At 41.9% G+C, this 11,570-nt stretch overlaps 1 long non-coding RNA gene across 1 annotated transcript; it reads left to right on the top strand.

The window, feature by feature from the left end:
- The first annotated feature begins 2,064 nt into the window (after positions 1–2,064).
- Positions 2,065–10,357, top strand: LOC307013349. Its single transcript, XR_013800952.1, has 3 exons — positions 2,065–2,212; positions 9,089–9,225; positions 10,060–10,357. It is a non-coding gene; the product is annotated as an uncharacterized lncRNA (long non-coding RNA).
- Positions 10,358–11,570: the final 1,213 nt, after the last annotated feature.

The following is an 11,570-nucleotide window of genomic DNA, read 5'->3' as shown; positions in this document are numbered from 1 at the left end:
TATGCACCATGACATCAAGTCAAATTCCTCGTATGTGTGAACCTACCTGGCAATAAACCCGTTTCTGATTCGGATTTCTGATTCGGATCAAAACGGTCCACTTCCATGCGAAAACCCCACCTGTTTTTTAGACATTCGATCAATTGCTGATGATTGGATGGACATTGGATTGGCTGCCAACAAAATGTGTCTGTCCTGACTCCTGTGTGAGGTTTCCTCCATCCAGCTGAGAGTCTCATAATCACAACACAAACATGGCCTCAGAGGTCAGCAAATTGGATGACGTGTCTTAAGCATCTCCAGAGCCAGGCAAATGAGAGCAGCTTGTCCTTGTGGAAATGAATGCTGGATGGGGTCTGACTATCATCCCATAATAAAAGTGTGGACACAAAACATTAAACTGTTTCCTTATATATTTAAGCATGGTCCATGACAAAGCTGTTTTAGGTAAGCCTTTGGCTTCCAAAGCCTAACAACAGAGAAACTATCAATATTGATTGATTCTGCAAAAACGGGAAGGAATTATGTGTTGGGGAGCAAAGGGTAAATGGGCTGCATTTATATTGTGCTTTTCTAGTCTTAGTGACGCCTTAAAGTGCTTCAGAACCCAAGCCAGCTTTAAACAATTCTGTGTAGGTGGCCCGAACCACCAAACTTTCACTTGTGGGGCTTTCACAGCAACGCGGTTCCAGGGCCGGTTCGGAGCTATAAGAAATTAAAATCAATGTTGATATGGCGTAATTTAAATTAAATACAGGGTTTTAATTTACAGCTGTTTTACTCTGAAAAACCGGATGTTTACACTAACTTTTAACTTAAAACTTTTATTCTGAAAATTCTTCATTTCCGGTTAGCATTAGCATGTGACTAACGTTTTCAAAACGTGAATTGAAGGTGAAATGACACACTGTTTTTAACTCACCTATTGACGCTGCAAAACGTTTATTAGGGAATGTTTAAATAACCACAGAACAGAAAACGGAAGGAATTGCATTGGACACGCCCCCGTCGACGCCGGCCAATAGGAGAAGACTACAGTTGATAACCCGTGATGGACAGGGAGAATCGACCGTTACATTTCTTCACCTCGGCTGACCCATGGCTGACCCCATGGGCTGACCCAACGCACACGCGACATGCACAGCTGAATGGGGAGAGCGCCTCCACTCACAAATTTCATTTAGTATCATCATATCATTTGTTTAATTAAATGCTGTTAACTTTTATAAGTGTGGTACACCCCAAAAATTGTACAATTATTTGTGTATTTACTTTTATTTATTTTTGCTAAACAGTGAATTTATTGTTTTGAAAAGCTCAACATTATCTGTATTTATTTTGGTGACATTCATATCATTTTATGGTTTATCTATACTGTTTGAGATACAGTAATAGTAAGTAGCGCCAAGAGCCGCGTTCACAACGGAGTACTTTTCCCACTTTAGTTCCGATATAGTTCCGAAATGTCGCGTTCACACCAAAAAGAGCCGGAACTCAAATTAGTTAATGAGAACCTTTTTACCCCCTTTTCCGTCCCTACTAGAGAGCAGGGTCTCTCATGCGGCTCTCTTGTGAGAAAAGAGCTATACTTCTGATTGGCTGGGCGGATTGCAAACCACGCCCCGTAAAACAAAAAAAAAGTGTTGTGAAGCCACCATTTTATTAGCATTATTAGCATTAGCATTAGCCCAGCGCAGAAACGCAGAGAGACTAACTTATGGCAACACAAAATAAAACATGGGAGCGGTGGAGATGAGGAGGTGTCGGCTTTCTGGCGATTTACTCGGAAGGCTTCAGAAGCTGCTGGGAGTCCCAGCAACTTCTACTGAAGCCAGTCCCCAACAACCGGGGACTTCCGGCCGGGGATTTTGGGCGGCAGTATACGCCGTGAAGTTGTTTGCGGCCTGCCAGTAAACCCAAAGCAGAAGAAGAAGTGACGTCAGCGGCTTCATTTGCCTAATCCACCCCCAGGGACTTATTCCGGTGTGAACGCGATCTGTACTTAGTTCATCAGAACTAAAGAGTTCTGATGGACTAAGTTCTCATGAACCTTTGTGGGAAAAGTACTGCGGTGTGAATGCGCCTAAGGTGGAACCTTTGGCAGGTGAGCGTTGATACCTGGGTCAATTCCGCCCCCTCCTCAGAAGCAATCCAGACGATCAATCGGATCCTGTCTCTAATTCTTGCTGCTGCAATTTTCTGTTTTCTACAGGTCAGTACATGATGAAAATGATCGATTTTAACTTGTGTAAATTAGATATAATGTTAGAGGTGTTTAAGAAAGTTTTGAGCATGTTTGACATAGTAACGGTATTTTAAAAATACTGAACTGTCTGCAACTATAGATGCCGTTTTCGCGGGCTTCAGCCGCGCCGTGTGTAAATGTGACCTGAGCGAAGGCTCGCAGGCAGGTTAGCTGCTGCGCACGGGTAATATGTTTTGTTCACCTGAGTTTAGTCTTGCAGGCACATTGCCTTGTGTTTTTTTGTTTATTAACAATGACAGTGTATTTATGTGAGCTCCATAATATGTTATATTTGGTAAAGATAGATATATTGATAGAAAAGTGTTGTTTGATAGCGTTATGTGTTTTATATTGACTATGTTGAATTTTTCCTTGAGATACAGTAATTGACTGACATAGACGGATAACTTAAATGGAGAAATGTGATATGTTTCTAAAGTACAGCTATTTTAATGTAACTATGTGTACTTTAAATTTTGAATAAGGGCGCGTTCACACCTGTCTTGTATAGTCCGGTTGAATCGAACCCTGGTACGTTTAGCCGCTTGGTGCGGTTCATTTGGGTCGGTGTGAACACAGTCCGAGACCTCTTAAGTGAACTAAACAACCAGACTCTGGTCCGCTAAAATAGGTGGTCTCGGAGTGCTTGCTTGCGAACTCTGGAGCGGTTCATTGCTGGTGTGAACGCAGTCCGTACCAAAACATAGGAAGCGCAGTATTTACGTGTCACAAGAACGCGGATATCTTCAACGAAGCGAAGGGATCTAGATCGGCATGAAGGTGTTCTTTTCCCCATAATGACCAAGTCGCTGCACATTATCCCGCTTATTACATGGCCACATTCTCAACAAAGTAACGACATGACTCCCAATATTAATTGAAATGCGGATTTGTGGATTTAGAAAATGATTTTATTGATTTAAAAAATAGTTCTATGTATTGATTTAAATTGACATGCATCCGCTAAGAAAAATAGTCCGTTGTTACTGTTTGCACTAACGTAGCAACGGCAGGAACTACTTCAATAGCGTTTTTGAGGAGCTTTTTGATTACAGATTTGAAAACATCGTTGCTTGCTTTAAAAGTAGCACAATTCATTATGTCTAACCTTGGAAAGTATCTAGATATCCCTGCCCTAATGCCAAAGTAACTGGCAACTGAATATGTGTCGCCGTTTGATGTCTATGTCTGGACCACTGCGTATACAAGGAGGGTTTCTGCCCGTTACTTCTCCGCTGTTTTCTTGTCGCTCTTGTCTTGTCAGTTAGAAAAGCAAACTGCATGTAGTTTGCTTTTCAGACCAACTGTATACAGTTAAATCGAACGGACTTCTTTGTGCAGATGTGAACGTCCTTAACAACGGTCAATAAGTGCTTGACAGCGGTCAGTCTGTTCTGGATTAACAACATGTCACGTGTTCTGAATTGACCAATCAGAATCGAGTATTCAACTAAGCCATGTAATAAAAAAATTTAACGGACGTTGTCTCATTATATAATCATATGCCGGGCCGCTAGTGTCTGTTGATCTCCAGATTAACAGCAGCATGAGAATAACCTGCCGAAAGTGCCGATGCTCCATGGCGGAGGCTCCGCTCGAAATTGCCGGGATTTGCGTTTTCACACCCTTAATGTCTGACCAATGGTTGAACAGCATTTCCGAGCACATGACTTGTGTTTAAAGTTTATAGTCCGTTTGAGTTTTGCCCGTGTGAACGCAAACCGAACCTTCTGAAAAATGAAACAATGTAACAAACTGTGGTCTGGTGCGCACCAGAGAGCGGACTATTAGGTGTGAATGCACCCTAAGAGGCAATCCAGACGATCAACCGGATCCTTTGTCTAATTCTTGCTGCTGCACTTTTCCTTTTTCTACAGATATCATTTATTATTGCTGTGGTACCCAAGCTTTTGGGACCCGTAACATAAGCTTCCTTGTACTCTTTTCAGTTTATCCTGCTCTCAGGGCTAAATAAATCCTAACAGAGCTAGAGCCTGAAAAGCACCGGTTTTTCCTGTTCACACCGCGGTGGAGCCGCCTCTAAGCTCTGGAATCCGGTTTGTTTCAAGCACCAAAAAATTGTCTGTCTAGAAGCAAAAATTGCATAGTCATGTCCGACTATCACAAGTAGAATCATAATGAAAAATACGCCGGTAAAATGTGCCTGTATAAAACGGCTTATGCCACAATAGGATAGCCACAACAAGTAGCCAAGATAGTCAGTTTAGCTTCGGTTGCTATGCTAACATCACCCATTTTATACCAGAGAAACTTTCATAATAGCGTTGTGATGTCAAACAGTGTCAATTCAGACTGACACACATTCACTTATGGGGAACTGGGGATATGTATCAGCTGCTTGTGTGACAGACAGACAGTGAATAATTTACAGCGGCCGCTGCCGTGTGAGCTAACCCGGCGCTAACATGAGAATAAACTCCTGTGGAAGAGCAGCACTGCAGCGGTCGGTAAATGCCGCTGAAACACATTAATAAACAATGAACCACGGTACTCTGGAGAAAAGCATAAGGTTGTCATAAGTCATTATTTAATTTAATCTGGCTTTGTATGATTAAAAGCAACACGATCATCGACCCGACGCAGTCCCCCATTGTTGTTGTTGTTTTAGTGAGCGCCGTAACCATGGATGTATAATAAGAACTGGATACAGCGTGGGAGGCGGGACCTCATTCATTCCTATGAGAGTTGCTCATTGGCGCATGATGATAAAATGGCCCAACTTTTGAGAGAGCGAAACGTCACAGATTACCCGGCATGCCTGAGAAGTACCCGTATGTGCGCTCATAGCGCATGCGCAACTTTAACCAAAATGCTCGTTCACATCAAGCACGTCAATTTGCGTACACGTAACAGCAATGCGCGTTCATGACAGCATGGTAATGATTTTTTATTATGATGGATTTGATATTAACGAGGCGGCAGTTAGCAGCTAGCGGCTAGCTAGTAATTATGCTAATGTACACATCAATCGTTATGTACTTATATCACGCTGTAACAGGATCTAGTGATATCCAAGCAACAGAGCTTCATTTAGCATGAAATAATTATTGCACTGTAATATATATATGTATACTGTATATATATACTGTATATACAGTGCAATAAGCTTCATGGTGCAATAAGAAGCTACAGGGACGTTAATCTAACGTCGGTAATATTAACTTTATTTAATACAACATTTACGGTACCATATTTAATCATGTAGTATAACAATGAATTACAGCAAACATGTGCAATATATCCATTATTACAGCTCCGTGGGATGGCAGTAATACGATATGGGTCCGTTCTTATTGTGCATCCATGGGTGAAGATAAACGCAACTCACATTGGTTTCTCATACAGTATCTCTGTAAACTACGTGTATTGTATTCACTGAATTTCACTTTCTGCCTTTAACGGCTCCCTGTAGCTCCAGCCCCCACCCTTCCTGTGAGCACAGTGTGCTCTGATTGGTCAGGACACGTAATATGAATGTGCCGGGCGGCGCGGTCCCATGGGTTAGATGCGCGTTCATAATGCAGAGGGAAATAACTCTCAGAATAACGTTATTAGCACATTTTTACAACTTGAGGAACAAATGTTTTTAATAAGGGCTATACAAGTGTTCATACTGGGCAGTTTATTTAGTTTAAACAAATATTTTCATCTGAGTCCGGCGCACTTCCTGGGGGCTTGGCCGTAACGCCGTTGAGGAGAAAATCAGCGACGTAAACGGTGACGTCATGACGCAGCAGTGGCAGCACCAGTCGGGCTCTGGGCGGCGTGAACAAAACGGGGGCTGAAAAGAAAAACAGGTTCCGAACCAGAAAAGCTCTAGCACGGAGCTAGAATGGGAATCGCGTTGATGTGAAAGCCCTATTGGTGGCCGAACACTCTTCCTCCAGAGCCACTGCTACCCGATTAATAAAATTAAGAATTTTACATTATATGTTATAGTGCATTAAAGTCCATAGAGTAAGGAGGTCAGGATGGACAGATGGAACTTCAACATGTCAGAAACACAGGAGATTATAATTTCTTGAATTCTACACACAGTCAATGTTGGTTTCATGGTCATGTCCCCAAGACAAAACAAGATATATATTTGTTTTCAATATGCAAAATACACATACAATAATAAAAGACAATAAATGATTGTGCACAAATGCTGCAGGTCAATCCGTTAGCACCAATACCACCGTTTATATTCCAAGAACCAAATTGGTGATAGAAGAATGGAATTTTTTATTTTAAACCCAAATATAGCTGGGTAAGATTGGTGCTAATGGAGCCAAACTGATGTATGCCTAGTTGATATTCAACACCTGTATGTGAGAATTTAAGGCTGGTCTGAAAACAGTGCTCTGACGTGGCGGCGTGCCAGCATGCCAAATGAACCATCTGTCATCTTTCAGAGGAAGAGTTCATCTTCATCATCCAACATCCCCCTGATCTATCGTCTTCTCTTTTTCCATTATGTTCAATGCTGTAAATGTCAATATCAAGGAGGGTTGACAGATGATTTCAGCACCCCCCCCCCCCCCCCCCCCCCCCCTCACCATCGCTGCTACACACATCGATATCAAACCCATGCTTTGCTAATCGGCTTAGCATTCTCTGGCTCTGTCTCACCCCACTCGTAGTGTTGGACTGATATCTGATTTTGTCGTGTCACTCATCCAGATGGACCCACGTTCAGACACTCAAACCCCCCCCATATCCTACACCATTTTGACCTCCGACCTCCTGTAGCCTTGGAAACCTGTTTGGTGGAAGTGATGAGGACCCATGAGGAGGAGGAGGAGGTATCTGTGTTTGGTATTCCAGGCCAATCTCACGACTGGTTAAGATCCATGAATAGAGAGTGAGCTGGCCGTGAACGTCTCGACCCCCCCATCCCCATCCCTCACTGTCTCTTGTCTTTTCTTGGGTACTCCTCCTCTCTCATCCCGTCTGTCGGTTCTCTGCTCTGCTCTGGTGCCAGACAGATGGTTCGGAACACAAACATTTGTCTGAAGTTCAGGGAGCATTTCCTACCACCTTAACACATTACATTACATGAACTAGAGACAGCAAGAGAGTTGGTAAATAGGACATGATTCTTGAGACAAGGGACAGTCTGACAGTTGTTTTTCAACACTGTCAGATGAAGCTTTTTGTACATTTTCTTTCCTGTCCCCTTACATGGTTTGTTAGCTAGTACCTTTGTATATAAATATGTACATTTTATTATAGTAATTTATTTTAAAGAAAGGAAATAACACGTTGTTTTGTCCCTTACCTCAAGAATCAGTCACAAGGATAGCTTCCTACCAGTTTTTAGACAGGCCCACTCACTGTCATCGCACAATGAAATTCCCTTGCAGTTTTACGGAAAAACAAAAGCTTGTCAAATACATCCAAAAGTTACCCAGAATCCCGGTCGGAATAGATTTAAGCTGCTGGTGGTATCGTCAGGTTTGATAAAGGTACTCAAATTGAAATTGAATCTGCAGCTCCATCCAGAAAATAAACCTGACTTTTACTTTCAGGACCTTAAGTGCTACGTTAAATACTTATTTTACAGAACAATGTCGGCTAAAAGCATGACAGTACTGCTGAAACAAGGTCCAAGTTCATGAAAACAAAACGCCCAAGAACCATTTAACAAACATTATTGCAGAACTGGTGGGAGAATTGGATTGGTATCAGTCATTTCAATAATCCTAATAAAATCCGATATAATTATAAAAACATTTGGAGTAGGTTTATTGTGATCTATGTTGTATTGTTGTATGCCAACATGGCTCTCTTGAAGCCCCGCCCCCCTCTCTGTGTGTAATTGATTTGAAACAATGATAACTTTCAGATGTTGTTCATCTATTTGAAATCTCTTTGAAAGGAATGAGGTTTACACACAAATCATGTGCACTCACAAGTACAACAAAGTCAAGTATTATAAGGCCAGCAATTGCTGATCATATGTCATCAATTACACCCCCACCCCACTCACACACCTTAAAATACTTTACTAACATGTGTTGTCTTCCTAGCTACAGAATAAAGTTATTTGAAGAGTCTTGAATAAACTCAACAAGGAATTTGAGATGAAAGACAAACAATATGCAAGCAGTATTTCAACACAAAGGAAATCTGCTTTTTTAAATGGAAATACACATACACCCACACCTCCTCCGCACACACAAACACACACACACACACACACACACACACACACACACACACACACACACAAACACACACACACACACACACACACACACACACACACACACACACACACACACACACACACACACACACACACACACACACACACACACACACACACACACACACACACACAGACTAACAGTAACAGAGACGTGTTGACAACAGCCTCCTCTGTAAATATTTAGCCAAGCGGGCTCAGTGTAATCTCCCAGCATGCACAGGGCTGATGCTCAATTCTCCAGATGGACAGCTTTTCTGGGAGTTATTTGGTAAACAGCTCTCATATGTTCTGCTATGTTGCAATCCAGACAAATACATGAAGAACTCAGGCAATAAGAGAGCCAACAACTCCCTCTTCCTCAGATCCTATGGGATTTTTATACATAAAGGATGAGGCACAGCACAGTCAGATGATGGCTGTCTGGCTGGCAAAACGTCAGGATCACTCCACCAGCAGCTGGAGGCAGGGGCTTCAGTTTCCCTCATGTAGAGCCCCTCTGGTGGGGTTAGTTGCTACTTCCTGTAATCACTTTGCTATCTTATGTCTTTTCTTTTGTGTGCTGTCTTTATATAATTGTGAGTTTATATTATTTTACCAGAGTGGTTTATGTTTGCTTGTTGGTGTAGTGATACCGAAACGTTGGCAGCCAGATCGTCAATGAGTAGGCGAGTGGCTGTAGTGCTTCGTGGTCCTCTTCCAATCAGAAGGTTGTGGGTTCGATCCCAGCTCCTGCAGTCAACATGGCGATATATCCTTGTGCAAGGTAAGATAATGAGCCCCAACATGCGCCCGATGGCCAACGGTGTGTGAACAGAATGGATGTGTGTGAATGGGTGAACCTTTTTTAGGGTCACTATTTAACTTGTATCAACTACAGGTGAAGAAATACGTTACAGTTATGTTTGGAGTAAGAAATGATCTAATTGTCTCATGTCTGCCTCGATAGATGTACAGCAGCATGTCTTTAAAAAGTCAATGTCCTTAAAGTTTTTTATTTGATACTATTTCTGTTGAAAAAATCGGTAAAAAGGTCAAAACCATATTTCTGTTAAAAATAAAAACAGGGTTAAGCAAAAGTATGAATATGTTTGCAATTCATGTGACCATTGACACTCTAAAATTGAAATATAGAACCCATGTCAACCACAGACTTTGTGTAAAACAGCTTCTCTGTAATTTAAGGAAGCCTTTTATGTGTTTCTTAACTTTTAGTCTGTGAAAAGTGTTTGAAATGTCTCACGTTGTTATTATTTGACAATCATGAACACTAACATTATTTTAGTTCCAACACTCTGGTGAAGCACAGCAGTAATGGAGCTTTTCTCACATCGTCTTCCTCCAGACTCAACACTCGCTCACAGTTGAAAGAAAGAATTTTGCCGCAGCAGAAGCATTATTTACTGCCTCGTCCCTGCCAAGGTTGAAATCTCCATTGCTAATATGAACTTTGCGTAAGTGCTTATGATGGTAGCGTGGATTCAGCCGGGTTATTGTTTTTCCACTATAGCAAAGCAAAGCTGAGAAGATTCCTGGGTAAATATAAACTTTGCTTGAGTTCTTATATGGCTGTTTTCTCTCTCCCATATGGCGGCCAAAGGCACAAAGCCTCGAGGGGAATACCAAGCAGCTCAGCTAAGCCCCCCCCTGCAGGAGACAAAGACACAGCTCTTCAAAGCAGCGCCGGGCCTTTGCACAGCTAACAGCAGCCAGCGCTCTAAACGTGACAGTGTTTGAGAATACTTTGCACCTCTAAAGCCTGAAGATATCCCACACTGCTCAACGCCAACAGAAGGGACAATTGTGAAGATGAACTCGTATGAGCTTATTTTCATTTTATGTTTTTGTTTTGTCCAATAAGTCATTTTTCTTTTACTCTATTCCTGACCATTGCTTTTTTTTTTTCACGTGTTGCTCCACATACCATTCAATTTGTGTGTATGTACTTGTACTTGTATTTCAATATATATATATATATATATATATATATATATATATATTTAACTTTTTTCGTTACGGATTTTTCTTTATCTCTCTCTCTTTCTTTACATACATAATTTTCCTTATAATCCAAGGACAATGAGATTTAAAGTGAATTAAAGTGAAAAAGGACAACAACTGGATTTAATGTTAAATAGAAAACTGCTCGACTGTGTGTGTTCAGTGTGTATGTGTGTGTTCGGTGTGTGTGTGTGTGTGTGTGTGTGTGTGTGTGTGTGTGTGTGTGTGTGTGTGTGTGTGTGTGTATGTGTGTGTGTGTGTGTGTGTGTGTGTGTGTGTGTGTGTGTGTGTGTGTGTGTGTGTGTGTGTGTGTGTGTGTGTGTGTGTGTGTGTGTGTGTGTGTGTGTGTGTGTGTGTGTGTGTGTGTGTGTGTGTGTGTGTGTGTGTGTGTGTGTAGGAATAATTGCTGTGAGCTGCAGGAGATTTAGGAGTCTGGGCCCCGCTGCACGGCTTTATGGCAGGAGTGTGAAGTGTTATCATTAGTAATGTGATTAACACCTTCTCCACAGGGGCAGCAGGGCGCAGCGCTGTGTGTGAGAGTGTGTTTTGTGTGTAACACAGAAAGGAGACAATTATGTGCTTGCTTTGGAGGGGGGGGATGTATCTTTCATCATTCTAACTCGAGCCTGTGATATGTACGAATGATGGCGTGTTGCATTTGTCACAGCGAGGCCACAGCGCTATAATTACCTTGTTAATATATTAGCCAGCAGCATTGATTACCTGGATAATCCGATCACAGGGCCTCCAATTGATCCTTTTGCAAGCAGCCTGACAATAAGCACTTTGAGCAAAGAGACGCTCAATAGCACCGCCACAATCGGCTCTCTCACGGCTTAATTGGCTAAAATAAGCCAAACATGTGGGTTTCCGTCTCAACACTCAGATCAATGGGGGGAATAGTCATTCAGATGACTTTCTTAACAAGCTCGGCCCAACCCCTCTCCCTCGTGTCTTTTTTTAATTCATTTTTCAAAGATTAGTTTCCCACTTCACAACAAAAATAAACAGTGAGATGATTAGAAACTCTGAAACACAGATGTTGTTTTGTGGATAGGGGCTAGAGTTATTATTGTTCTCCAAAGGACTCGTTTGTAAGATGAGTATTTA

This window comes from Notothenia rossii (assembly GCF_949606895.1).
Source record: "Notothenia rossii genome assembly, chromosome: 7".
NCBI lineage: Eukaryota > Metazoa > Chordata > Actinopteri > Perciformes > Nototheniidae > Notothenia > Notothenia rossii.
This window is presented reverse-complemented; position numbering and strand designations above follow the sequence as displayed.